This window comes from Pseudochaenichthys georgianus, chromosome 22 (genome assembly GCF_902827115.2).
Source record: "Pseudochaenichthys georgianus chromosome 22, fPseGeo1.2, whole genome shotgun sequence".
NCBI lineage: Eukaryota > Metazoa > Chordata > Actinopteri > Perciformes > Channichthyidae > Pseudochaenichthys > Pseudochaenichthys georgianus.
Genome location: NC_047524.1, coordinates 29,179,419 through 29,204,941, shown reverse-complemented (window position 1 = coordinate 29,204,941; position 25,523 = coordinate 29,179,419). Strand labels below are relative to the sequence as shown.

Here is a 25,523-nt window from a genome sequence, read left to right as displayed (position 1 = left end):
CAATACACGTAAGGTCTCTCTCTCGCTCGAGCCACACATACACACACCCTCCCGGTCCTCCCGATGGCCAGTCGGTGCCTGCCGGTGAGCGTGGAAGTGTGGTCTGCCGCAAGCAGGCAGCAGGAGCGGGGCTGTCAGCATCAGCTTGTAAGGCAAGGCAAGGCAAGGCAAGTTTATTTATATAGCACTTTTCAACACAAGGCAATTCAAAGTGCTTTACAAAAAATTAAAGACATTAAGCATTAAAAAAGAAAAGCTAATACAATAAACATTAAAAGGAAAAATACATGGATACAATTTACAGTGCAGTCTAAAATATGAATAGTTCAATTAAACATTAAAAGTTACAGTGCAGTTTAAGATATGAATAGTTCAATTAAAAGCAGCGACAAAAAGAAAAGTCTTCAGCCTGGATTTAAAAGTAGTAAGAGTTGCAGCGGACCTGCAGGTTTCTGGGAGTTTGTTCCAGATATTTGGAGCCTAATAACTGAACGCTGCTTTACCATGTTTAGTTCTGACTCTGGGGACAGAACGCTGACCAGTCCCTGAAGACCTGAGAGATCTGGATGGTTCATAATTTAGCAGGAGGTCAGTAATGTATTTTGGGCCTAAACCATTCAGTGCTTTATAAACCAGCAGCAGTATTTTGAAATATATTCTTTGACACACAGGAAGCCAGTGTAAATACTTCAGAACTGGAGTGATGTGATCCACTTTCTTAGTGTTAGTGAGGACTCGAGCAGCGGCGTTCTGAATCAGCTGCAGCTTTCTAATAGATTTTTTAGTGAGACCTGTGAAGACACCATTGCAGTAGTCGAGTCTACTGAAGATAAAGGCATGGACAAGTTTTTCCAAATCCTGCTGTGACATTAGTCTTTTAATCCTAGATATATTCTTTAGGTGATAGTAGGCTGATGTAGTCACCGTTTTAATGTGACTGTTGAAACTCAGGTCAGAGTCCATGACTACACCTAGATCTCTGGCTTTATCTGTTGTTTTGAACATTGCACACTGAAGCTCAGCGCTAACTTTTATATGTTCTGCCTTGGCTCCAAAAACCATTACCTCAGTTTTATCTTTGTTTAATTGGAGAAAGTTCTGACACATCCAGTCATTGATTTGTTCAATGCACTTACTCAGTGTTTGAATGGCATATTTAAACAAAATCAACCACAACTACCAACATTCACAGCCCTTCAACTCTGGGCTAATATGTTGTCACAAGTAGGACTATGCAGTTAATTAGGTCACATCACATTCAATGTAAAAACGTTTTCTACTTTTTTTTGGACATGTCTCAAAAATATAGCCTAGCCAGCCCCAGGCTAACGTTACTTACCATGTATGCCTCCACTCGCTCGTCTCCCGGCGCAGCAGCACCTGCTGGGGTGGTGACCCCGGAACCAAATAGGTCCGTCAATTTAGTCTTTTATCCATGTACTTTTTCTTGTAATGTTTGATTGAACTATTCATATTTTATACTGCACTGTAACTTTAGCAGCCTCCACCTCCAGAGACTTCAGCTTTTTAAGTCTGTTATCTGTGTTGGTTATTCTCGCGTCCAGGAGAGAAGCTTAAAAAGTAGACTAAATGGAGTCTCTGAGATTGTTTCAAATTGGTACTTTAATTAATAAAAAGCGTGGTAATGTTACAAACAGGATATTGTTCGACAGAAAAGCAGCTGTGTCTCTGGCTCTGGCAAGTGGAGAAAGAGGCCGAACACCTCAGGTCATGCTGTTTATATATCCTCTGCTGGCTCCTCCCAGCGGGCCGGCTCTCCACGTTTCAATGTCCGTTGTTACGCATATCAGAGGATACAGACATTGTACATTCAATATATATCTAAACACGCCTTTTCTCCTCCTTAACTCTTTCATGACTTTTCATTTAACACATTCTAAACGCTGTAATCAATACTCCAAAAAATACAGGAAATACTTCACAGCAGTTTGATTCCGGTCGTTCCGAATGTTGTCACATGCTACCCACATCTGTAAACAATAACGTACTCAAATAAACTGTACCTTATCCAACAATAATAATATCTCGACGTCTATAGTTGTAGTGTTGAAATCAGTAGGTTTCGGTGTGCAACATCATATCATATCGCTGCTAAATTCACCTCTATAGTAAATGGTATAAAAGCTTAATAACTGGTTGTGTACAAGAACTTCTGGTTTTTCAGTATAAAACAGCATTTAAACTGACGGTATGTTTAAGGTGCACTATGCTATCAAAACATTGATTTTAATTTCGAAAAGTCCCTCCTTACACACCTAAAAGGTGTGTATAATACTGAAATCAATGAGTTCTTCATCTGAACTCTGCATAGTACATATCTCATATCAAAAACATACAATCAAAATGGAATGGTTCGAATATCCTCAACTTTACAAAAATACAAAAATACTTTGACTGTTCAAACATAAAAGTTTTCCCTTGTGCATAACTTCTAGTGTTAACATTCAATATGGTTCTTCAAAATAGCAGCAATGGCTTGGTATCAGAACATTTCTTCCTCCCTCCTTTCACAGAAACCGTTCTCATACCACGCTCAGTGTTAAGGCACTTGTTTTTACAAAGTGAAAAGAAACGACCCATTTTAGAATAGTAATGATTCTAAAATACATGGAATCTACCATATAGTACATTGAAAAATAATAAAAATGAAATAAACTATCTTGGACCAGTGTAATTTAATAATAAAAATAAAAATACACTATCTTTGAATAGTAGAGTAATAATAAAAAATAAAAATACACTATCTTGGAATAGTATAAGTAAATTGAAATGGATTCACTCCATTTTAGCATTTTATTTTGCTCACTTCTTCACATGATTTCATCATTTAAAGAATCACATCAGCTGGACATTCATTGAACAACCTCATCTCTGAACATCCATATCATTTAACCTAAACCATCATGTTCATCAACATCTGTATATGGGGATGGATCGTCCTGTTCTACTAGCATTTGTAACTGTCTCCTCCATGAGAAATGTACCCTCCCTCCTTTCATACCATTTAAGGTATGAAAGTAATATGTTCTCTAGAAGAGGCCGTCGTGATCAATCGGTATTTTAGGACATGGAATTAATGCAACATCTAGGCCTCCCCTATGCTATCCTTGAGCTTAGGGTTAGCTATCCTGTTTTTGTTTTATGTTTGTCAGAATGTCTCTTCTCTGCTCATCTATGATCGCCAAGCTCTCCTCCACCTCAGACCCTCATTGGAGTTGATACTGCTGCCCAAACTCACATCTGACAACCATACTTCGTCCGTCCCCCCTCTACTGTGGGATATTCCCACCTATCTGCGCCGGCTGCCTCACCGAAAGCGCTTTAGACGCCGGGGAAAGCGTGCTGGTGCACTGGTCTCTTCACGTCTCGGATGTCATGGCCCTCCCGCTGCACGCCATGTGAGGGATCGATGGATTAGCCGTATTCTTCCAGAGCTGCGGCCTCTGCTGGGCCCGCTGCCAGCCCCTCCTGCCCGACTGACTGCTCCCGGCCCGCGCGGTGTCCAACACGCAAATCTTCATCAGCTGAGACGAGCTACTCCTTCTGCCAGCCCGGAGCGACAACTTAGCATGGCTTTGCTAAATGCTAGGTCGATAGCAAACAAAACGTTCCTGCTAAATGACTTCTTCACCTCTCGTGAACTGGATTTTATGTTTCTGACGGAGACCTGGGTCCACGCTGGCGAGTATACATCGTTCTCTGAACTTCTTCCTCCTGACTGTACATTCTTCAGCTCTCCCTGCACCACTGGCCATGGTGGGGGCATAGCATCAGTGTTTAGAGCTAGCCTACAATGCCGATTGCTTCACCATGTAACTAACTACGCTAGCTTTGAGTTGCAGCTTTTTTAACTGAACCCGGCCTCACCTATACTCTGCGCAGTCGTGTATCGTCCGCCAAAATGCAATAAGGATTTTATAAATGACTTTTCTGACTTTCTGTCCGGGATCATGGTGAAATATGATCGTATTTTGATCGGTGGAGACTTCAGTGTTCATGTGTGCTGCGAGTCAAAACCTCTGGTTAGGGACTTTTTAAATCTCCTTGATTATTTTGGTCTCGTTCAGTCCGTGGCTGGCCCAACACACGAAAAAGGACACACCTTTCATTTCAAACCTTTATTTAGACAGATAGGTCCCTTGAGATCATGGATCTCTTTTACAAGGGAGACCTGCATCAATTTAGTTCCACATGAAACTTAAAAACAACATAAAAACAAACAATAGAGGACATCATAATTACATATTCACCAACACTTACAAACACCCATAGTGTCAGAAAGCATCTCGTGCAGAACTGTAAAAACATTCAGAGAAATGTTTTTAAGATTTTTTTTTAACCTTAGATTTAGTATTATCATTTGGACTGTCTGTCTCTGTGGATGAAATCTGTGCAGCAACGCGTATCTCAGACCATTTACCGGTTCTGTTTACAACCTCGATCCCCTCCGCAGGAGTCGAGTCACGTGCCCCTGCGCGCCGTCTGCGTTCGATTAACCCCTTGACTCCCTCACAGTTTTCTGATGTTTTTAATGCTTCTCTGATCTGTAAATTAGAGATGAACTGTGCTTTTAGTGCTGATGAGCTTATCTCCATGTTTGACTCGACATGTACCCAAATACTCGATTCTGTTGCTCCTTTTACGCTGAGACGCACCAACATTCTCTCACAGCCGTGGCTCAATGACTGTACTCGTGCTCTCAGACGCGCTTGCAGGCATGCAGAGAGAAAATGGAAAAAGGACAAACTCCATGTCTCCCTAGAAATCCTTCGTGCTTGCCTAGCTGACTACCAGACGGCAGTCAAAGCAGCCAAAACACAGCACATTTCTCTGTTAATCTCCAAAAACAGCCATAAACCTCAGGTTCTTTTTAATGTCCTCAACTCGATCATTAATCCCTGTGATGTTTCTCCAATTGTGCCATCGACTACTCTCTGTGATAAGTTTCTTACATTTTTTTATTGAAAAAGTTTCTGTGCCCTGCTGTCCTCGACCACTTTGAGCCTGTATCCCTCTCTTCTCTCTCGGATGTAGTCATGCACCTGCGGCCGACAAACTGCACCTCAGACAGCATTCCCTCTCGCCTTCTCAGAGACGTCTTCGAAACAGTTGGAGCAAGTATTTTATTACTTATAAACACCTCTCTTAGCTCAGGATGTGTCCCAGCTGCCTTCAAACATGCCGTGGTCAAGCCACTACTTAAAAGAAAAATCTTGACCCCTCCATTCTCGCAAATGTTAGGCCCATTTCCCAGCTACCTTTTTTATCAAAAGCCCTGGAGCGAGTAGTCTACGCCCAGCTGCAGTCTTTCTTAACCGTGCATGGCATCCATGAAAAGTTTCAGTCTGGCTTTAAACCCAACATTACACTATGGTAAAACAACGCAGCACATAACCGCCAAAACACATTTGCAAACTGGAATATTTAAAAAAACCGTCAATTCACACTTGCAAGCAGAAAAGAAACTTCCAAAATCAGATCCCTACAAATACCAAACTTCCCACGGTAAGATAACCTGTCTATTTTATAGTTCCAACTCTGCAAAGAAATATGATTCGTCCTTCTCAAGATGGAGTGCCTAGCGTCATGTGAGTAGGACTGGGTAAAAACAATTAGCAATTCACGAAATGGCGACTGCCGTGTGGTTCATTGTAAACATGCGGGCAAGACACGATGGCAACTGATTTTCCAACCTTTGACCTGAAGAACAAAGGGATTTGAAAACACCTCGTGGCTCTCACAACGGAGTTTAATATTCAACACAAAACAACACTGCAGTTTAAAATAACATTTCTATTTAATTTACAATTTATAAATGGGCCTCATACGTCATAGCCCCCAACCCATGTACGTAATGTTTTGACTTTAAGAGCCAGTATGGTTATCTCCTCTGTTTAAACACGCTATAATGGGACAAAGTAAGATGCTAATCAAACACAATCAGCAGAATATCGTCTATCTAACGCACGAATGTCGCACTTCTCGTCGTAATCCACACGCAATGTCTGTTTGAAAACAGAAGAAACAACCACTGAAAGCTTCAAACTTTTCAGGCCTTTTCCCAGAAAAGGACTTTTTTAAAAGAAAGCCTCACACTGTAATTCAAACACTAACTCAACTGTGTTCTTGTCTCAAACAGTCCCCACTGTTTAATGGCCTAAAACCATTCACGTTAAATTAAAACGTAACAAGAAACACTTTTTGAAATGATTGCCCTCATCACACAAAGGACTTTAAAAAAAGAAAAACAGCCTCACACTGTCTTTAACACAAACACTCACTCCAATATTCTCAGCTTCCACTGTGATTGTGTTCTTTGTCTCAATCAGTCCCGACTGCTAAATAGCCTCAAACCATTCACGTTAACTTAAAACTAGGGCTGTTAAACGATTACAATTTTTAATCAGATTAATCACAACTAATCACCATTCGAACTATGTCCAAAATATGCCATTTATTTATGTATATTGTTGTGGGAATGGACAGATAAATGAAAGAAGGCGGATATATCCATTTAACATACAGTATCTATGTTTATTATAAAAAATGTCTGCGTGTCAAAATGAAAGACAACCCACACACCTATCAATCATCAAACCGTGGGGTCTTCATTCATTACGTGTTGATTTCTATCAACGGGGGGAGTACTTCAGGAAAGTCGACAGAGGGGGCGGCTAGTGGCTGGTGGAGTACTTCGTGACCACAGAGTGTGAACGTTGTGATCAGCTGTTTTAGCGCAGTTCTCCAGTGAAGGTGGGGGGGGGGAGTCTCCCTCCGCAGCCGGTTGGCGTAGTTTTGGCACAATTCCGTTGTACAGACCGACGTTAACAGCAGCCCTGTCTGTGCACACGGAGACCGACTCTGTCGTCCGGTGATCGAACCGCCTTCTGGAAAAGCTTCACAAGTACGTCGGTACGCAAATGCGCTTTGTGACACAAGTGACGGTACGCATTTCAGATTACGCACATAACCTGCGTACCAGCTAGTTATGTGCACCCCTGTACTACAGCAAAAGTATTCTCCGTCGGGACTTCCTGCAACAACACGACGCCGTTATCTTGATTCTGATTGGCCAGAAGACATTATCAAAGATATTCTATTGAGAAGTCGATCACTGACAAAAGTTTTCAAAACCGTGGCTACTGAAATCAATCTTACTAACTGCTGTCTGTGCAATTTACTCCGCGAGTTGGCAGACTTTATTTTGCTTACTTTAACATCATTTTTCATGGTGGGGCTAAGCCATTTCTTGGTATGGGTGTAGCCTACCCCAGCCATACACTGGCGCTGCCACTGGTGGCACGTATGGGGCGGGCCATTCTGCACATGCGTTAAATATTTTAACGCAATTAATTCAAAACATTAATTACCGCCATTAACGCGTTAACTGTTTACAGATCAACAAATGAATCAACCCTCAGCCTCTGGAGTGAGAAATCGGGACGGAGCATTTTCCGAGCCACGATGTCCCACAAGAGGTTTCACCAAATCAGCCGAACACTGCGGTTCAACGACAAGCTATCCCGACCACGGCGCCGTGATGACAAGCTGGCTGCCTTCCGCAAAGTCTGGGATATGTGGACGCACCGCCTGTCGATGCTGTTTAGCCCATTCAGTGACGTCTGCGTGGATGAACAGCTCGTCCCATTCAGAGGCAGGTGCAGCTTCAAGCAGTACATGCCAAAAAAGCCGGCCAAATACGGTATAAAGATTTGGGCAAACTGTGATGTAAAATCATCCTACGCCTGGAGACTGCAGGTGTATACAGGCAAAGCAGCTGGCAGTTGTCCTGAAGTCAACCAGGGGATGAGGGTGGTCCTGGAGATCACAGAGGGGCTCCAGGGACACATCATTACCTGTGACAATTTATTCACGTCCTTCGCACTGGCTGAGGAGCTGCTCAGGAGAAAACTGGCCCTGGTTGGCACAATTCACCGAAACAAGCCTGAGCTTCCCCCTATTTTGTTCCAGGCAAGAGCGAGAGCGATCCTCTCCTCCACCTTTGCCTTTACGAAGACCCACACACATGGTCTCTTACATCCCTCGACGTGGCAGGAATGTGCTGCTTCTAAGCACGAAACACCGCAGTCCAGACGTAAGCGACGAAATGAAGAGAAAGCCAGTCATAATCAAAGACTACAACCGATGCAAAGGAGGTGTCGACAACCTTGATAAGGTAGGCACACATGTATTCTTACTCTTATATTCTTGTCTGAAATATATGTAGGTTTTTTTCAAATGAGCATTTTCCTATAAAATAATTAATATTTGCATCATGAGAGAAAATGCTTGGAATCATTTATTCAAATTGTCTTGTTTTATGTTTTTGTTAGGTTGTTGCCACCTACTCCTGCAGGAGGAGAACAAATCGCTGGCCACTTGCCCTCTTCCACAACCTGGTTGACATTTCCCATTACAACGCCTACGTCCTGCGTCCTGTGGACATCAATCGGGCCGTCCTGCGTCCTGTGGACATCAATCGGGCCATCCTGCGTCCTGTGGACATCAATCGAGCCATCCTGGCAGCAGCAGAAACCGTACAGGAGGAGGCTCTTCATTGAAGAGGAGGGAGAAATGCTGGTGACCCCACACATCAAGAAAAGAGGGCGCCTTCCCCGCTCATCAGCTGCTGCAACAATGGTGTCAGATCTGCAGGGTGCTGCTGCAGGCCCCTCTCTCATCAGTGAACGGAAGAGCAGGAGGCAGTGCCACTTTTGCATGGACAGAAGAGTTTGCAGCACCTGCTGCAAATGTGGGAAATTCATATGCAATGACCACAGTCTGTCCATTTGCAGCCCCTGCTCAACCTGAGATGGACTCTCACAGCCAGACACACAGTGTTCATTCAAAGTTTATCTTTGTAAAATAAATGTTTTTCTGGTTCAAAATGATCTTATTCATTTTAGTCAGGCTGGAGTAGTTTTAAAAGACTGACTCTTTTGAAAGTGGGAACAAATATGAATATATCATATTTTTATAGCAGCTTTTGTGAAGGTGGCATTTTCTGGCCTTAGGAACACGAGTGTGAGTTTTTGTTTAAATCTAACTCTGCAAAAAAAATTACAATGCATTCAAATTAATTTTGCTGCCAATCATTGACCAATATAGGGACCTAATAATAACAATAATCAAATATTCCTTGAAATGTATTTTTGGAAAATTATTCTAGTTTTTTGTTCTTTTCAATAAAAAAACTGTGGAGTTTTTTCAACAAACTGGCATTTAAAGGGTTAAAATCCCCAATATAATTCATATTTCATATGTGTATGTCATGCTGGAGTAGGTGTAAAAGACTGACTCTTTGAAAGTGGAAATACATATGAATATATCATATTTTTATAGCAGTTTTTGTGAAGGTGGCATTTTATGGCCTTAGGAACAAATACGTTTTTTTTAAGGGACTCTTAAGGATTAAAGGACCGACCACACACACACACACACACACACACACACACACACACACACACACACACACACACACACACACACACACACACACACACACACACACACACACACACACACACACACACACACACACACACACACACACACACACACACACACACACACACACACACACACACACACACACACACACACACACACACACACACACACACACACACACACACACACACACACACACACACACACACTGAATGAGAAATGGAAATAAACAAATGTTCTCTTATCGTTAAATTAAGGTGAACTCAAGCACACGGAAGGTTCCAAATTCATCTAGATATCCTTATCGGACGGTGAGTAATGTGCAGCTTGGCAGTCATTAATGAAAAAGAACACATGGTGATCATGATCCCTACGTGAAGCCAAACTTAAAATTCAAGCAACATAACTTAAAATGATGGCAGCACAGATCGAGGTTTCCTGTAACTGTCAAAGTTTGTTCACATTTTATTTTCCAATAACCAGTCTTTAAACACTGCCAGAGCCCATACGGGGTGTTTCTCAATGTCAAGTAAAGTTGCTCCAGAGCCACTATTTCAAGCATACTACGTCATCGAGTCCCGCCGAAGGACTGTTCCAATGTCCAGCATACTTGGAATTCTACCGAGCTCGGCGTACTTCGTAGCGAGAAATGTCGAGGCTGCACATGTGTAGACTCTGCGGTCTTACAATCCCCACAATGCTTTGCGCACGGACCAATCTCCCCAAATGTGTGGCAGAAAATGTAAGGCGGGGCCTCTCTTTCATATGACGCACACCTGCACACTTGCTAGCCTGTTCCACTCTTCGTTTTCCGAATGCTAGGAAGTATTCTTGCCTCGTTTCTGAAGTAAGTGACTCGGAAGACATGTGCTACCAAGCAAGCGTACTCGACATTGAGAAACACCCACGGTGTCCCAGGCCGTTTCTCAATCGCAAGTAAAACTGCTGCAGAGCAACTATTTCAAGTATACTACGTCATCGAGTGGCGCCGAAGGACTGTTTAAATGCCCAGCATTCTGCGCCACTCTATCTGCAGCATGTGTACTCGCAATTGAGAAACGGCCGCTGTTAGTGTTCACTTCCTGTCTGTCTTCTTCTGTTGCTCCTGTTAGTGTTTACTTCCTGTCTGGCTTCTTCTGCTGTTCCTGTTATGACGTCCAGGCAGCACTCTGTCTTTTAACCTCTTTCCTTCTATTGCGCTCTTTTTCTTTTCTTTACTGGGGAGAGTTTAGCTGTCATGACTCCAAAGCACTCTAGACAAATATAAAAGTGAATGTTAAGTGTGTAAATGTTGTCATGGTGTTTTCTGACAGAAGAAAACTGATGTTTGATCAATTGAACAGACTTTTTTCTGCGGGTTGATATGACTGCACAAAGTCCCTTGATCGTCCTTAGCAGAAGTCTGTTGTAGAAGAATAAACCATAAACAACCTCTGGAATATTCAAATCGGCCAATCAGAATCGAGTATTAAACTAAGCCGTGTAATAAAGTTATGATATTGCACATTATGCACTAAAATTGATAAAAACAACTCTCCATATGTCATATACTGTGTTGAGTTTTATACATAAATGATGTATCATTATTAAAACTTACTTTTTATCCAGTTTTTAGACAGATGTTAAGGCTGCACTTTTTTAGATCTTGGTTGATTTTAAGTATATATTCAAACTAAATTGAGGATTGCAGTCATTGCACATCTGGATCTGAAGTTATCAGCAACAAGGAGCAAACAATAGTGATCTTTAACATGACATTCTTGTTTGTATACTGGTTTTACAGCGGGAGAGTTCTGCTTACCATTTGGCTCTAAGTAGAATCCTGCTGAATCTCACATTATCAGCAAGAAACATGCTTAGCAAGCATTATCTACTACAAGGGTCACAGTCCCTGCATAATTTGTTTGCATCAGAGAAACACACATTTTGATGTGAAACTGCTTTATTTAGCAACTGTTTTAATCACTTCGTCTATTTCTTTTTCGGAGAGGAGAAGACCTCTAGACATTTCTGCCACTGTTAGAAAGCTCCTGGCCAATGAGGGTATCCTTACTGGGAAAAACTCACAGCAATAGAAGACAATGATCCAACGCTTGGACATTGTTTTAGTTGAGAGACACCTAGCAGCAAAATAAACTGATATTGTGGGTTCAAGGTAGTCCAATTAAACATAACAGACTTGAGTGCTTCAGGAAATTGCATTGAAACTTATTTGAACACTTAAACTTGTCGAATAGACAGATTATTATTAGAAAATATCTGCACTCCCGCAGAACACTACTGCAAAACCAATGTGTTTGAAAAAGCTAATGCAGCTGAACCAATGCTTAGGCTGAAATATAAGCTCTGTGAAAGCATGTAGAGTCTCTAAGACTCAATTTATTCTGCAAAAAAGTGCTAAACTCAATATTGTTCCCCATGTTTTATAAGTATAACCAGCTTCCATGGGCGGCTCATGAGGCTCAGGTTTGAGAAGGCTAAATAACTTGTTTTTACCTGACGCTGCCCGCCTCCGGCGTCTATAGAAAATAGATCAACTCAGTGAAAGCTGACCAATCAGAGCTCAGTGTGCGGAGTTTAAATCTATCAAGTCATATTACAGGATAAAGGAAATACAGTTTAAACTGCCGTATGCAGGGAAGACGCCGACGTGTCGCACTTATCATTCATATCAGATCATCGATCATATAATATCACAATATTTCCTTATCTGAGTCAGCTTCTCGAGCCGTACCTGGCCGTGCAACACTTACAGTGTCATTAAGTTGACAACACTTGAGTCAAATGTAGCCTAATTAAAGTCAGATCCATAGTGTCGATGGGGCAGTGATATCATACAACTGTTGTACGCTTTCAAACACTCTGTAGGCTAGTTATCTTTTAACCAGTTGTTATATATTCACCTTGCAGGTGAATATGGCTATGTGGCTTGTATCCTTGATTATATGTTTAAGTCATGGATGGTTAAAGTTCATATTTGTCTAATATTAGTTTACTTTTCATTAATGAAGTATACACTTGTCCCTGTTTGTGATTGGTCAAATGTAGCTAACCTCGCCCCTTTCACGTGAACGCGCTCTCAGCGGGAGAGAGAAACCCTTGCTTGATTTACCGAGTTGATAACCAGCGTCGTAGGACCGCTTAGCGAGATCTCGTTTGCTAGGGTTAGTTAAGATAACTCAAACATATCCAGGGTATGTTGAACTGGCTTCGTAGTACAGGGCACAGGTGGCTGCATAGCAGCGCTAATGTCAAAGACACAAACATTATATTTTTATTTTACCAGGATGCAGTGACACAAATATTTGGGAAGGCTTAGCCTTCCCTAGCATACAGTATCTGCCGCCCCTGCCAGCTTCCATCATTTAGCAAACAAGTGAAAAAAAAATACTGTTGTTTTAGGACAACAAGAGATAATTTTCCGAAAGAGGCTGAGCAGTTTAGGTTATAATGTGTGCTCAAGGTTGCTAAGTGCCTGGGAATACAATTATACACATCCTTAATAATATCAATGTCAGAGAGGGAAAGGGGATGGCTAGTCGTTAAAGAGAAGGAGAGTAGTGTTTCCAGCTGTGTTTTTTTGTGTGTCTTTGTGTGGGTAATATTGACTGAAGGCACATGGATTAATTTAAGTGCAATACGTCCTGCAGCTAATCAATCACAGACACGATGGGTGATCCACACATGGCGTATTCCTGCTGGCCCAGTGTGCGGCGCTGATTCAGGACCGGGCCTGTGGAGTTAAGTGATTTTGACAAAAATCTTTACTTGTTGACACAGTGGGTTGTGCACAGGTTTGCGGGGCTAACATTCACAACAGTTTCATTGCTAAATGAAAAACGGAAAGCAGTGAGCTGTTACATCAGCTCTTTCTGTGAGGCTTTTTTACAACTGCCTCTAACAGTCATTAACACTAGAACCGCCAACGGGTCAATTTTTCCCGCATGTAACTTTTTTTCAATAAAATATTAAAGTCTCCCAGTCCGTGACTTTTCCTGAAAGGGTGTTATGTATCTGTTGTTAAAAATTGTCAATATGAAAAAAACGCCCAAGAAATTGCCATTTATACCTATATCCATCAGCCGGTAATATTTAGCTCATAGAAAATGCAGCGTAAACATGTCGTGTTGCTATAGCAACGCCTTTTGTCTACTGCGGTTCCTTATATATAGATAGAGAGATAGACAGATAGATAGTTATAGATAGATCGATAGATAGTGTAGGAATTCTTGAACCCTGAGAGCAGGATTAACTGAAAAGAGTCACGGGAAGCTTATAAAAGTTAACAGCATTTAATTACACAAATGATGCGGTAATATACAATGACATTGCAAGCGGAGGCGCTCTCCCAATTCAGCTGGTTTTCTGTCGCATGTGCATTGGGTCAGCCGAAGTTCAGGAAAGAGATCGTTTCTTCCTGTCCATCATGGGTTAGCAACTGTAGTCTTCTTCTATTGGCCAGCGTCGACGGGTCCAATGCAAATCCTGCTGTTTTCTGCTGCTAAATTACATCGTTCTGATGTCTGTGGTTATTTAAACATTCCCTAATAAACGTTATTGCAACGTCAATAAGTGAGAGTTAAACCCAGTAGAGGCTTCTCAATTCTCAAATATCCCCTCCTCGACTCCTATCCTCGATACTTAGTCCCGCCCACAGGAGATGCGAGCGGAGGAGTGAGGAGGGGAACCGAGGAGAGAGGAGGGGAAGCAGCAGACATTTAGAGAAATGAGAACTCCTCTCCTCTGAGCGGTCATATTAAAGCGACGTCCGTTCATTATTACGTGGCAACAGCTGCATCAGCTGTCGAGCGTTTTGTCATAGCGCTGTATTTGATAATCTCTCTTAGATCAGCTGAACATTGTTCCCCCATATATTTACTTGTAATTCAATTTGCAACAAGGCATAGTATGTCAAGAATGTATGAATATTTATAATATAATAATACATAGGCCTGCATCTCTTCTGTATTGTGCCGCACAAAAACATTAGTATGAAAAGTACCCTACAAATAAAGGGCTATATACGTTTGATATATTCACACATGCACACACACCTAAAAAACCCAATGACTGTCTATACACTATACACAGGACGTTTACCTTTTTTAACTAGGCTTAATGAGATGATAAGTCATGAAGTCACACCTCTTTGACAAAACACCTGCACCGAATTTCTAATCAATTACCGAATCATGAGGGACCTGACAGCCAATATAAGGTCCAGGCACACCTCTGATTTATATTCTCTATATTGAGAATGAAGACCGCAATAGTGTGTGCCTTATGGCAGTGGCACGAGCTACAGAAAACAAAATCCCGTGAGGAAAGATGCCGTTCCCAGCGCTGGAAAGCGAGAATGCGCAATGCCACCCTGCTTTATCTTGAGGTATTTATGAGTGTTTTTTTACAAATGTTTTAAATGGTTGAAAAATAGCTGGCTTTTTTAATTGGAATACAAAAATGACTAACTACTTGGAGCAAGACAATCATGACACATAGGCTTAAGCCAGAGAGTCAGAGAAAAAGCATGTTTGTGAAAGAGAAAGTTGTGTTTTGGATTATGTAGTTGTATTTATTCGAGAAGGGACCATTCACATTAACACGAGCGCTTGAGACCATCAAATATGACAGATTTAGCCATGGTGTAATTTCTGACTGTATGACAGAATATTTATGTGCAGTTTAAATTGCGGGATGAAGGAGTTTAGTTTGCTGGATAAAGGTATTGACCTCTGTACACGTTATTCTTCTTGTAGGTTCAACACCCACACTCTCCCATGTACAAATGTTTAAACCGCAGTGTGGCTGATTTAAATGTGTCCTTTTTATTTGTATTGTTATTTTCACCTACATTTGCTGATGTTTTTGTTTTTCTTCTCTCCGTTTTGTTGACTCTCTTTATTAGTGTATTGCATGAATATAGTCATTGGTTTAGCATAAGGATTATAGTTCAAACAGATTATTAATAAAGGGACAGTGTTTGAGGTTAGGAGTGTGTATTGTGATCTCAGGGAAAGCTAGGAAGCGTTGGGAGACTTGTGTTGTTTCTCTAGAGAGGATGATACTGAGGATAATGGGGAGGGTGGGGTTGATGTTTTTGCTTTTTGCTTTTTTGTCTGTTTTTACTTGGTCTCTGTTTGTTGTATTAAGGTTGACTATAGCTGCAATGCTAATTCAAATGTATCACCAAAAGTACCACGTTATTCTTCATATTTCTCCCTCCGGTAAATGTTGATGGCAGTTCCTACTTCCTCAACTTAATCAATCAATCAATGTTTATTTATATAGCCCAATATCACAAATGTTACATTTGTCTCAGTGGTCTTCACAGTGTGTACAGAATATCAGTATGACAATACGACACCTTCTGTCCTTAGACCCTCTGTCCTTAGACCCTCACATCGTACAAGGAAAAACTTCCGGAGAAAACCCAGTTTAAAGGGAAAAATGGGAGAAACCTCAGGGAGAGCAACAGAGGAGGGATCCCTCTCCCAGGACGGACAGACGTGCAATAGATGCCGTGTGTAAATTGAAAAGATAATACATCTGCAACATAGGTAGTCCAAATGTTTGGAAATGCATGTGTGTATAATAGGAAGATGAATCTACGAGGATATCCATCCAGGACCGATGATCCAGGACCACAGCCACGACTCGCGATCCAGGGCTCGCGATCCAGGACTCAGGACCGCAGGATCATCCATGACTCCGGATCCCGGCGTATATAGACACCAAAAAGAAAGACATTTGGGGAAGCTGGGTTAATCGGAACATGAGTACACGGGTATAGACAGAGAGAAGGAAGAAGTAAGATGTCCCCTGACAAACTAAGCCTATATCAGCAAAACTAGGGGCTAAATCTAATCAGCCCTAACTATAAGCTTTATCAAAAAGGAAGGTCTTCAGCGCACTCTTAAAAACGGATAGAGTGTCTGCCGCCCGAACACAAACTGGAAGCTGATTCCACAAATGTGGAGCTTGATAAGAAAATGCTCTGGCTCCCATTGTACTTTTAGAGACTCTAGGAACAACCAACAACCCTGCATTCTTGGAACGCAATGCCCTAGTAGGACAGTAGGGTATAATGAGTTCTTTAAGGTAAGATGGCGCCTGCCCATTAAGGGCTTTGTAGGCGAGAAGAAGAATTTTAAATTCTATCCTGTGTTCTATAGGGAGCCAGTGTAAGGTAGCCAGAACAGGAGTAATGTGGTCCCTTTTCCTAACTCTGGTTAGTACACGAGCCGCAGCATTTTGAATCAGCTGAAGCGACTTGACTGACTTCTTGGTACACCCTGATAATAAGGAGTTACAATAATCCAGCCTAGAAGTAACAAATGCATGGACTAGTTTCTCTGCATCGTTTTGAGGCAAGATATGCCTGATTTTTGCAATGTTACGTAGATGGAAGTAGGTGGTACTTGAAATTGATTTTATGTGGGCGTTAAAGGATAAATCCTGATCAAATATAACACCAAGATTCCTTACAGTCTCACTGGAGGCCAAATTAATGCCATCCATAGTTAGTATATCTTTAGATACTTTGTTTCGTAGATTCTTCGGGCCAAGTACAATAACTTCGGTCGTGTTTAACATCAAAAAGTTTAAGGTCATCCACGTTTTTAACTTTAAGAAAGGATGGATGCAATATTAATCTTATCAGCTGGAATGTTAGAGGACTTAATCACCCAACCAAACGTAACAAAGTGTTCTCCCATCTCTCACAACTCAAAGTGAACATTGCGTTTCTCCAAGAAACACACCTCAAAATTCAAGATCATCCTAAAATTAAAGAGAGATTGGGTGGGACAAATGTTTCATTCTAAATGTAATAATAAAGTTAGGGGTACTGCGATTCTTGTTCATAAATCAACTCCGTTTGTGGTCTCTGATGTAACCGCTGATCCAAGTGGCCGTTATGTAGTTGTGGTGGGCTCATTATTTAACACCCCTCTAATTTTAGCTAATGTGTATGCCCCCAATTGTGATGATAGTGATTTTTTTCGAACATTTCTTCACTCATTACCTTGTATTGATACTCACCAATTAATACTGGGGGGTGACATGAATACGATTATGAATCCTGCATTAGACTGTTCCTCCACAAGAACCTCACCAGTCTCAAAGTCCTCTCTAGTTTTACAGTCATATTTGGATACCTATGGGGTTGTTGACGCTTGGCGATTTCTTTTTCCATCGACTAGACAAAAAGCTGTGACTTTCTTCCTCTCAGCTGCACGGCTCCAGCCACCGAAACACGGGGGAATATTTACACACACCACCGCAGCTGCTGCTGGAGCCGTGTTTAGAGAGGCGATGGGGGGAAATATCTCGGGCTGCTTATTTTTAACTGCTGTGTTGGCTGCTGAAACCCCCAGAATTCGGCGATGTGTCCAATACAAATCTTTACATTGCTTTCATACAGAAGCTCCACTTTACTGATGTATTTCTTTAAGATTACTCTGAACATAAGCTGTGCATGCTTGTATGGTACTTTCGACCCAAGCAGCATGCACAGAGGCAATCAGCCAAATGTTCATCAACCAAAAAATGAAACAACCGCTCAGTTTCACAGGTAATTTTAGGATACCGTCAATCACAGATTCTGGTAAGGCAATGTACAAATGTGGATTTGAAATTACACTTACCAGTTCTGAAGATGTATTGGTATCCTGCCGACAACGCCAATTTGTAAGGGAAACTTCTGCAGCAATGGAGAGTCAGGACTCAGAGAGACACGAGGAGAGTTGGAGCTTTGATGTCAAACACTGGTAATTTATTACAAGTCAACGGCCGGAGAATTCATATCACAAGTCACAGCAGCAAAAGGTTCTGACTGCACGCGTGGGTTGTCATGTCAATTCTGATCAGCCTATCTCTCGATAGACCTTTTAACTAGTTTACAGATAGTTAATCCGCATATTGGGGGAGGCGTAAACATCTGTGGAGCTAGAGGAGATATCCCCCAACTAGAAATACTCAATCACTTGGCAGTGGTGTTCAGAAGCCAGCATTCTCATAGTTGTAAAACCCCCCAGCAGGCCATCAAACTGACACTTAAGTGCTGGAGCACATTCCTTAAAGGAGATAACAGAATATTGGTTGGTTATTAACGTCAACAGGCAATAAGGTTAAATATCTAGGAGTAAAGACAAAAGGATTGCCTCACAGTAGGGTCATACTGTTCCATTTTCATTCTCCTCTGTGTTTTTTAATTTCTGTTTTTATTCTCTCCTTTCTTTGTTCACTATTTAATATTCCAGCGTTGAGTCTCCAGACAGTGTGTCGTGTCCTGTTATTTAAACATATTTTTAAGAAGACTGAATTGTGTTCCGACACATCTGCCCCTCCTATCCTACATTCCTTTACCCTGTGAATATCATTTACATTTATTAGAAACGTCTGTTTCCGGTGACTTTATTTTGAAATGCAGTTCCTGACGGACGGCAAAAAAGCCAGAGATTATAGAATTAAACAAATAAATAAAAACAACAGATAATTTGTCTTGCATCTGCCGTGTATGATCCGACATTCCCAACAGTGCACCGTTAGCCACTGCCTGCCACTCTTCTAACTCAGCTATGCGTGACTGGGCTTCGCTAACACTAATTGTCTGTGTCTGTAGTTCGTTTTGATTTTCTGTGAGCTTTTTCTTCTTTCACTTCCTTCTTCAGTTCATCTTTAAATGTGGATAGCTGGTGTCGTAGATCCTGCTTGAGCTCTCGGATGTCATTGCTAATAGCTGCTAGCCCGGCACGTAGCATATCTGCGGTATCCTGTGGCTCCGGTGTCTCTGTTAACTCTTCCTCGTGGTCGCTAGCTTCGGCGGATACTGTTTTGGCTAAGTGCATCGGACAAAACAAAAAAAGGAATTGCATAATAAATGTTCCCATATATAGTAGGATTGGGTCATACTAGTGCATCGTCAACCAGGATTTAATCCGGATCTGTCACCAAGCTTTTATAATATTGTGTCATATTTGTTTTTTGTTCTTTTAAACAGCATTGAAACTGGAAGAAAGAGGTAAAGTAGTAAAGCCCGCCTCTTGCTTGATTTGATGCTGCCTGGTCCCATTGTGGCTTTAACGAGCAGTGTGACTCTGACAGCTGTCAAAACGAATCCCAGGGTGAAGCGCATGCCAGGAGAAAAAGAGGTTTTCTGGGTAGTGTTACTGGCTCTCATCTCAAGTGATTGGAGCCTGAGTTAGTGATTTCCTATAGCAGAAACCTGAATATTAAAAAAAAAAACAATACTTAAATAGGGCTGTTTGACATTTTTAGGTCATGAAAAATCTCAAACTTAGTCATGGAAAGTCTAATAAATGAAACATGTCTTATGAGCAGAGCACCACCTCCAGCCATGAGACGTGTCAATGATAAAACACCTTCCAAAGCCCTCCTGTCTGAGAGGCAGCTCAGTGTGACACCCTGCGTTGGTTAATGTTTGAAATCTTAGATAAAAGAAAAGGTTTCTGCTTTGCCTCTGAACATGGGGGATTGATGCCTGTTTTTAAAAGCCATTTAGGAGGATTTGTTTATTTCCCACTTTCTATGTCCTTGGTAGTAGAGTTATCGTGGCAAATGCTGAACTATTTGTGAATAAATATCGAACAATGAATAGCTATGTGCTAACCACATTTTGTAACACACACACACACACACACACACACACACACACACACACACACACACACACACACACACACACACACACACACACACACACACACACACACACACACACACACACACACACACACACACACACACACACAGTCTCTGATTGGTGTTTAGCTATTAAAATAACATTAATTCCCTTCTCATTTAGAGGATAATTGTGCTCCACAGCAGCAGTCAGCATGTCGAAATAATGAGGTGCTCTCATCATAAAATCAGGACACACACACACACACACACACACACACACACACACACACACACACACACACACACACACACACACACACACACACACACACACACACACACACACACACACACTTGTGTAAGCACTTACGGAAGGCTGTATTTTGTAGAATTATTTCAGTTTTTTAAACGTGAATACTGTTTTCCGAAAAAATTAGGTTAATATTTTGAAATGAAATGTTGGATTATCAATTATACAGAAAAACGTATTCTGAGAGTAGGCAATACAGATAAAAGATAGTCAAACACAGGTGCACTCACTCTTTTCTTTATTTACGCCTCATTACTTTCACAACTCCCATTGATTATTGGATGCACACTTGTACTGCGTATACATGTGTGTGCAGGAACGTGAGTGTTTCCTTTATGTGTGGCTCTCGCAGCTCATGTAATGATGTGGAGAAAGAAAGAGATCAATACAGTGGAGTAGTGCTGGTGGAGCAGTTAACAGTGCTTTACAATGAGGAAGAGCAGAACTACATTTCGACACTTAACTGTTGTCTTGGGGTCATTTCTGACCCCAAAAGGAAATCTATTGCAGTCAAAAATAGGTTTTTAATTCATCAAATGGTCTGAAAATGATAATGGGTTGTTCAATACTATGCTTTTAACGTTTAAAATACATTTGAAGTAATTTCATTGAATTATGGGTGTTTTATAACACCATAAGCCCTCTGGGGTCAAAAATGACCCTGCAGCACAAAGTGGGGCAATGGGGCAAATTGTTTCAGCATAATGCTGTCCAACAAATGAACAACCACCCCCTCGCGGTACACACACACACACTTTTGATGTATATGATCGCCCTGGCCAGGAAAGCTCAAAAGCATGAATGGCACATCCTGCATAACACTACAACGACAGCAGGGCCTCTAAGTAAGATAAGATAAGATGAACCTTTATTAATCCCCGAGGGGAAATTCAGTAGTACAAAGCAGCAACAGAGTAAGCGTGAAAAAAAACAGTATAGCAAAGATTCACACAGATCAATAAAATCTAAAATCAATAACATAAAATCAAGGAAATAATGATAATAATAATAAAAGACTATAAAAATAGGAGATAAATAAAAATAAGAGTAAAATAACTGTCAGCATATATACATATTTCGTCATCATCTAAGTTATAAAGTGCATAATAAGTTAAAGTGACAAGTTAACATGGGTTGTGAAAACAGTGTATATTTATGGACCAGTGATTTAATTTGATTTCTTTATCATCATTAACCCCTTGTTGTGCAGCCTGATGGCTACAGGCACAAAGGACTGTCCGAGGCGCTTGGTGCGTTGTGGTGGAGGGATGAGTCTGTGGCTGAACGTACTCCTCGTCTTCACTAGCTCTGCGTGGAGTGGGTGGGAGGGGTTCTCTAGGATGCTGTCGAGCTTCCTCCTCGTCCTCCCCTCTGCCACCTCCTCCAGATTGTCCAGTTGTACTCCAACTACAGAGCTAGCCTTCCTCACCAGCTTGTTCAGCCTGCCAGTGTCCCTAGTGTTTGTGTTTCCACCCCAGCACACCACGGCAAAGAAGAGCACACTGGCCACCACAGACTGGTAGAACATCTGCAGCAGCCTCGTGCACACGCTGAAGGACCTGAGCCTCCTCAGGAAGAACAGCTTGCTCTGTCCCTTCCTGAAGAGAGCATCGATGTTGTCTGTCCAGTCCAGTTTGTGGTTCAAGTGCACTCCCAGGAACTTGTAGCTGCTCACCACCTCCACATCCTCCCCCCTGATGGTGATAGGGGTCAGAGGCCTCTTGCTGCTCCGCCTGAAGTCCACCACCAGCTCCTTAGTCTTGCTGATGTTGAGCTGGAGGTGATTGTTGTCACACCAGCCTATGAAGTTCTCCACCAGGGCCCTGTACTCCTTCTCATCGTCATCTGTGATGCAGCTGACAATGGAGGAGTCGTCAGAGAACTTCTGTAGGTGGCACGAGCCGGAGTTGAAGCGGAAGTCGGAGGTAGTAGGCTGAAGTCCCGCCTCTCCTACAACAAGGCAGCACAAGAGATGCTCAATTCCACCTCTGAGGACCTCTCCAGAGATGCATGGTTGGCGGCTGCTTGGAAGCAGGAGTGGGAGATAGCCGGGCCCTCCCGCATCCATCGCTACATCTGGGACCCAGGAGATGGCGCCATAGGAGGAGACAACTGACCTAAGGATGAAACATTGATCTGGTCTTCCATCCCTCCCAGTGACGGACGTCGCATGGAGAGAGCAGAGAGAGAGACAAGCCACCATGGTCCAACCCTGTATGCAAGGTCTCGTATTGAGGACATAAAGTCCGCTTTTTATCTGTTTCTGCCCAAGGCCATCGAAGAGTCAGTGCTGAACATGACTAACAAGGAGGGGCAGCGTGTTTATGGGAACAAGTGGAGAAAGATGGATCAAATGGACCTGCAGGCATACGTGGGTTTGTTGATTCTTCCTGGAGTGTACCGATACAGCAAGTCTATGGAATGCAGAGTCTGGTAGGGCAATTTTCCGTGCTACACTTAAAATGTATCATAAAATCTCCAGAGTCATACGATTTGAAGACAAAGACACAAGGGAAGATTGCGGGGGACGAGACAAACTTGCTCCAATTCGAGACGTTTGGGACACGTGGGTGTCTCCTGCCAATGATGTACAATCCAGGCACTAATGTGACTGTTGATGAGCGCCTGGTCCCATTCAAGCGATATATCCTGAGCAAACCAGGCAAATATGGGATAAAAATATGGGCAGCATGCAATGCCAGGTCAAGCTACGCATGGAATATGTAGATATACACTGGCAAACTTGTTGGTGGGACATCAGAAAAAAATCAGGGCATGCGAGTTGTCTTTGATATGACAGAAGGTCTCCAGGGAAAAACGATAACCTGTGACAACTTCTTTACTTCATATGCCCTTGGCGTGGCGCTGCTAAAAAGAAAGCTGCTCATGGTGGGAACAGTAAGGAGAAATAAACCTTAGCTTCCCCCTGCACTGGTGTCAAAAGCGGACAGGGCTCGTTTCTCATTGAAGTTTGCTTTCACCAAGACCCATGCTCTGGTGTGCTATCACCCCAAAAAACTGAAAAATGTTCTTCTGATAAGCACTCTGCATCGGGATGCTGCTGTGAGCAACAGGGATGACAAAAAGCCCAAAATCGCCAGATTGATTTCAAAAGAACGAAAATGTGCCAAAGATGCAATACATACATCTGCATGCAACTGAGGGGCACATTAAGGGCACGTTCTATTGTTTCATACTGAAAAGTACGTTTTGAATAGTTAAATGTTTTGAAAATTAATGTTGATATGTTTGATATGTCAGGTTATGCTAAAGTTGAAACACATGAGTTATCAACCCACGACTGTAATCATTTACTATTGTCAGAATAGTTGGGGATTTTATAAATGAAGAATTCATATAAATGTGGTCTAATGGTCCTTACATTCCAAATGGAATAAAGAAAATGTCAATGTGTTTGAATAAAGTTGGCATTAAATGTGTAACACAGAAATGCGTGAGGTTTCCACTATTCTTTGAATAACAGTCAAGCCAGACGGGGTAAAAAATGACCCCATGAGAGCACAAGGTGTGATTGTGTTGCCATTTAAAAAATATAAATTATTCAAAAAGGGCATCCTTACTAAACTTTGACATATACCAGTCTCTGATAAGACAAATAGTCACAATACGATATGTTCAAATTATTAAATAGTTTCATTTATTTTTTAACTCAGAAAACGGTAACATTTAATATAAATAAGGTCCTTTGGCCCTAAATTCCAAAACAAAGGGGAAAATGTGTAGTAATGGGTTGGACTGAAGCAAAACTAAAGTGTTAGAGAATAATTATCCCTTACTCCTAAGATATTTAACCTTATTGCCTGTTTTTTTATTTTATTTTTATTTACCCAGGTGTATCCCATTGAGATCATTGATTTCTTTTTCAAGGGAGACCCCTGTTGACGTTTATAACCAACCCTGACTCTGTTATCTCTCTTAAGGAATGTGCTGCTGAGCTATATGATGATATTCTCAGTTTATGACCGGTCAACTCTCGGTCACAAGATGGTTTATAACTGTGAGAACGCTGATTTTCTAGCCTAAGCAGTAAGCACCACAGACAAGTGATTCAGTGTCTCCATATGTTGAGGCTATCTCCAGTGTTTCCAGATGTTTACGTTATCTTCCCCAATATGTTGATTGCCACCTGTCGAGTACGGCTGTACTGAGGTGTTTATCCTCGGGAGACGTCGCGAAGAGACGGAGCGGCTCCACCTGTTGCTGCCTGTGATCTGCGATCAACGGAGGCCTGCTCGTCGCGAAGAGACGGAGTGGCTCCACCTGTTTGCTGCCTGTGATCTGCGATCTACGGAGGCCTGCCTGTCCTGGTTCTGCTGTTGCAGAGGCCTGCTTTCACCCCGGGGATATGTTTGTCTTTTTTGTTTTCCTGCGATGATGGTCCTTCAGGACTGCTTCTTAAGCTCAAATCACACTCTCGCAGACTTTTCCTGTGATTCTAAAGTATATGACAATGTATGTGTGTCGCTTAAGAGGAAAATATGCCTGTTTTTTGTTTTGTTATTACTGTCAGGAAATGTACAACCTAACCCTGGTCCGCCCAGTAGTAGTAGTCAGATCGCTACTCCTGCTGATTTTAAAGCTAGATCTGGGTTGGGTTTCATCCACTTGAATGTGCGCAGTCTGTTAGGTAAACTAGATTTTGTCCATATTTGGGCGAGCTCGACTGACGCTGACGTCATTGTTTTATCAGAAACATGGCTAAATAAATCAATTTTGGCCTGTGACATTGCCTTAAATGGTTATAATGTGTATCGTACCGACCGGCCTAATAAAGGTGGTGGCGTTGCCATTTATGTTAAGAATAAGGTCAGTGTAACCACATTAGTTTCCAAATCCATCAGTAAGCAATTTGAATTTTTAACCTTAAATATAGAAGTGGCAAAGGGGCAACATGTCATGGTGGTGGGCCGTTACAGACCCCCCTCAGCTGTCAAAGACTCCTTGTCTTCGCTAGCAAACTAGACTATAAGGAAATAGTGCTACTTGGAGATTTTAACTGGGACTGGTTAACTGCAGTGTCAGAGGATTTTAAAAACCTTTGTATCTCTTTAAATGTTACTCAGATTGTTGACAGTCC

At 41.9% G+C, this 25,523-nt stretch overlaps 1 pseudogene; it reads left to right on the top strand.

Annotated features, from left to right (window-relative positions):
* Nucleotides 1-7,410: 7,410 nt before the first annotated feature.
* LOC139436029 (piggyBac transposable element-derived protein 4-like) lies at nt 7,411-8,832 on the top strand (annotated as a pseudogene).
* The last annotated feature ends 16,691 nt before the right edge of the window (nt 8,833-25,523 follow it).